The following is a 4,309-nucleotide window of genomic DNA, read 5'->3' as shown; positions in this document are numbered from 1 at the left end:
GCGTCCCAAGCCAGTTCTTAACCATCGCACCACTTGGCTGGCCCTGGATTATATGCTTTTCAATGAAGCTGTTTCTTTTTAGCAAGATTGTCCTCAAACCCACCTCTGTCAGATTCTAGTAGACAAAAGATAAGACTCTGAGTTGAGGGGTGATTAGTGCCCAGTTCTGCCTGGGGTGGGTCTCTCATTGGTTGAGTTGATGTACAAGGACCAGCACAAAGCTCTTGTTTCCAGCTGCTTGATTAATCCTTGCTTTCATGTTAATTTCTAGTTCCACCTAAGGTCACCAGTGTTCCAACATCACATCAGGTCTCTACCTCTGCTCCTACAATGCCAGCATCCACACAGAACCTCAAGACAGGTAAAGTGATGTGTTTCTGAGGCCAGAGGCCTTCTAAGAAGAGGATGTAGACCACCAGGGCATTGGGCAGAAGTACAACTAGGGCAAGGGTTCTTCCCTGGGTTCCAAACTTGGCCTCTGCAGGACCTGACAAGCCCATTCCATAGTACATATAACTTTTGTAACTATTAGTATTTTCAGAGTGAGGGGAGCCATAATTTTTTAAAATCAGATTCTCAAGGGGATTCACTGTTAAGCAAAAAAATCTTCAGACCACTGATCTTGGACAGGTAATGAAGATGATGTGAATTTGTATCAGTTGAGCACAAGAAGATGAGGAAATTAAAGGGAATGCCAGAGAATCAGGGTCAGGTTCATGAGATTCTGTTCTCACAAGGAGCTCTGAGTGGATCCTTCAGTGCCCTATGAAGTCAGAGCCTCCACTCAAAGATAGTACATTTCACTGAAGTTATCATATACTGTATCTCCTTTGTGCCAGAAATCATACTAAATGATTTATAAGTATTATATCACTTATTTTGATGACAACCCAGTGCGTTGGAGGTATGATTCAATCATATTACATAGTTGAGGCGTAGAGTTTGAGTTCATTGTTGAAAGGCATATGGATAGAAGGTGGTTGAGTCATGATTCAGTCTCCATTAACTTGACTTTGGGGCTGTGGTGATAACGACTAGATCGACCCTTCTGTCAGGAGCACTGATGTTATGTTTGGGTGAATTTGTCCTGATCTGACATCCTCTCTGAAAAAACCTTATGTAATTACCCTGACTTCCCCTGGCAGTCAGTGACTGACACAGTTTTGCTTCAAGCATCATTTACTTTATTATGTAGCACAGGGATTGAAAAAAAATTCCATTTATATGATGACAAAGTAAAGATCAGATTTAAGGATTTCAGGGATTTAGAATGTACAGGCTCTGTTGTTCAATTCAAGGTACATGGTTCACACTTCAAATTTCTGATATTTAAGAGTTCAGGGTTAATACAAGTGCATAAATATTTGATGCATAGATAGAGAAATGGTTTGCCATTCTGAGAACCAGTTTAGGTTTAAAACTTCTATTTCTAGGATTGCAAAGATAGCTCTTAGTGGAGATCCTACAAGACTCCAATACTCATTGACTCCTTGCGGTGGCTCTGAATTCTGAGGAACAGCAGAGATGTCACAACTTCTTAGCCAGAAAAATCTGACACAACATACTGATTTTCCTTGACTTGCACTGGACCCAGTGGATATTCAGCTGGGAGGGATTTGCCACTTTTGAGCTCTGAGCTGAGTTTGAGGAGAGGGCTTTAGGTGAAAACTAGAATTTTAGAGCCTTAAAAGTTTGCAAAAAAAAACCAAAAAAGAAAAAAGAACAGCTTAGTTCTGAGCAGCTGGACATACTAGGGAATCTGTTGACTTTCGCAATATTGATTTAGCTTCTCTACATTTAGACTGACTTTGTGCCTACCAGGGTATGTGGATTATTGGACTTGGTTTGGTGAACATACATAAGTTTTTGACTTCTTTTAAAGGAGAGATTCAGAAGAAAACTGTTGGTTTACATGACTGTGTGACCTCTGGGGAATATTAATTGTATTATTAATAGAGTTGAGTCTTATCCTTATCCTGATAGTTCCCTAAGGAGTTTGAGGTTAGAGTTGAACTTTACATTACAAGAAGACGGTAAACACTGAAAAGAATTCAGTGCAGAAACATTTGTCTTTACATCCCCTCCCTCCCTGAGTTCAGTGCCTCTAACACATACTAGTTTCCTAAAATATCATGGGATGGTGGGATATAAACAGGGGAGAAAAGGAAAATACCCACAAAATCTCACACTTGTGAAAGAAGTTAAGCTCAAGAGGCCTTTCACACAGACCATAGTTAAATAGACTCTTATCATTTGAGTTTCTTGTATTGTCCTGTTCTTATTTCCTAAAGAAAGCCACATTGTGTTATAGGTTAGACTATAAGAGGAAAACTAGGAGATAATTCAGAACATGAGAAAGGATGATGTTGAAATGTGAAGACTATGGTGGGAAAGAGGAAACAAAGACCAATGAGAGGCAATAAAGAAAGCCCAGGTTAGAGAGTTCTTGTCCAGTCAGCACCACTAATGTGCTTTAAAATTCTGTGATGCTCGAAGGGGGAGGATTATGAAGATCTTATAAAGAGGCAAGTGATGTACTCTGCAGGGAAGGTGAGATATCTGATGGAAAATAAAGGAGTACTTGCTAGAAAGCAAAGGGGAATGTATCCCTGTGTTGGAGAATTTGTAGTGAAACTTTGGGTGAGTAATGGAAGATGAGTCAGATAACACAGGAAATTAGTCTTACTAAACGAGTAACCCGAGTGAAACCACAGATGGAACTGGGGTTAAGGTCTACCGGGAACCTTAATTCGAGGGTTGTGAATCATTACTGAGGCTGAGATTGGGCAATATAGTCACCTTGAAGAGACCTCAAGGAATTAAGTATTGTGAGTATGTATCCTGTGCTGGTCCATATGTACATCTCTCTGGAAAGAGGTGTGGATGGATAATCGGCAACATGAATAAGGCCAGAAAATCAGAATTGGGGTTGATGTGAAGAGGGGAGGGCAGATTAGTGCAAACTCCCAGGGCCTGTCCCATGAAAGTGAAAATATAACTTGTATGGATAAAGCTTAATTGGGTGTCCCACGTAAGATGCCCTGTTGTGGGCGTTATACATTCAGGGGAATTCTAGGAGTATAAAAAGTGTGAAATAATCTGTCTATAGATAACTATCCAGATCATTATCTAGATCAGATTTGCTCCTGATAATGAAATACCTAGATAGTAGTGCAATGCCTCAAGGTCACCCTTGAACAAATTTCTAATACAGAGTTGAAGATAATTCCTGATGCTAGTTTTGTTGTCTGCTTTTTTGGATGGATGGACATTTTTCTGCAGAAATAGGACACAGCTCTTTCATTCTTTTCATTCCAGATACTACTTCATCTTCTCCAATGCAGACAGCAGAAACTAAGACTGTCACACCACAAGAAACAATTACAACCAGCTTACCACTGAACCCTTGCCTAGCAGGTAACTTCATTTTCTTTGCTGAACACCTAGGGCATCCATATTTTGATAATCATTGACATATTGTAAAGAGCACATCTTCTGGAATAAGACAGACCTGACATGACATAAGTGCCAACACTGGTCTCTCCAATCAGCTACGTGACTTGAACAAAAGTTTTACCCTGTCTGAATCTGTTTTCATCATTTGCAAAATGGATGGAAGATCATTGATAATGTAGAGTCCTTGTGAGGATTAAATGAGATAAAGAGTTTGGGACACAGTTATAAGGTGTAAGTGATAGATATGATAATATCTATGAGTGTTACTTGGATGTGTGGAGTACATATACCTGACCAGCATAGGTAGCTTGTCAGTTACAGAACATCCACATGCATAACACTATTTTCCTAAATCAAATGAACCAGTTTTGAATCCAAACTTATTACTCGGCTTGCTCCCATGGACCGGAGCCAAAAAACAATTAAATCGAGACCAAACTGCTCAACCGTGGTTATGTTTCTTCAAAGACCCGGAGCCTAGAATACTGCCAGGAGGCTCTTCTGCTACCTTGTCAGGCTTGCACATGGACACTTTGTGATGGGTTGAGGACACCGACACTGACATCCAAGAGGCACACCCACTTAGAATCTGCTATTCCCCTCCGAAAAGTCTTCCCCAGTCGCCCCATTCTGGGTGGGTCCCATATAACCTCTAGTCTATCAAAGTGTGAGATTGGCCTGTGTTTCCTGTGATAGACAAAGAGAAAGGTGATACTGCTTGCTGTCATCTCTCCCAGCTAACTCTGGTTACCCATGGTGGTAAGAGTGGAGAGTGTCACATGCTGAACCCCTTTGTAATGCAGAGCTGGCTATGTGACCTTGTCTTGTGCTGCATCCAAACAGGTCAGACCTT

General features: G+C 40.8%; 1 protein-coding gene across 1 annotated transcript in view; it reads left to right on the top strand.

Moving 5' to 3' along the window:
• Positions 1–4,309, top strand: part of LOC109388893 (hepatitis A virus cellular receptor 1 homolog) — a 67,672-nt gene that overhangs the window by 12,980 nt on the left and 50,383 nt on the right. The window lies entirely within an intron of this gene.

This window comes from Hipposideros armiger, unplaced genomic scaffold (assembly GCF_001890085.2).
Source record: "Hipposideros armiger isolate ML-2016 unplaced genomic scaffold, ASM189008v1 scaffold_211, whole genome shotgun sequence".
NCBI lineage: Eukaryota > Metazoa > Chordata > Mammalia > Chiroptera > Hipposideridae > Hipposideros > Hipposideros armiger.
Note: the sequence above shows the minus strand (reverse complement) of the source record. Positions and strands in the feature narration are given on the sequence as shown.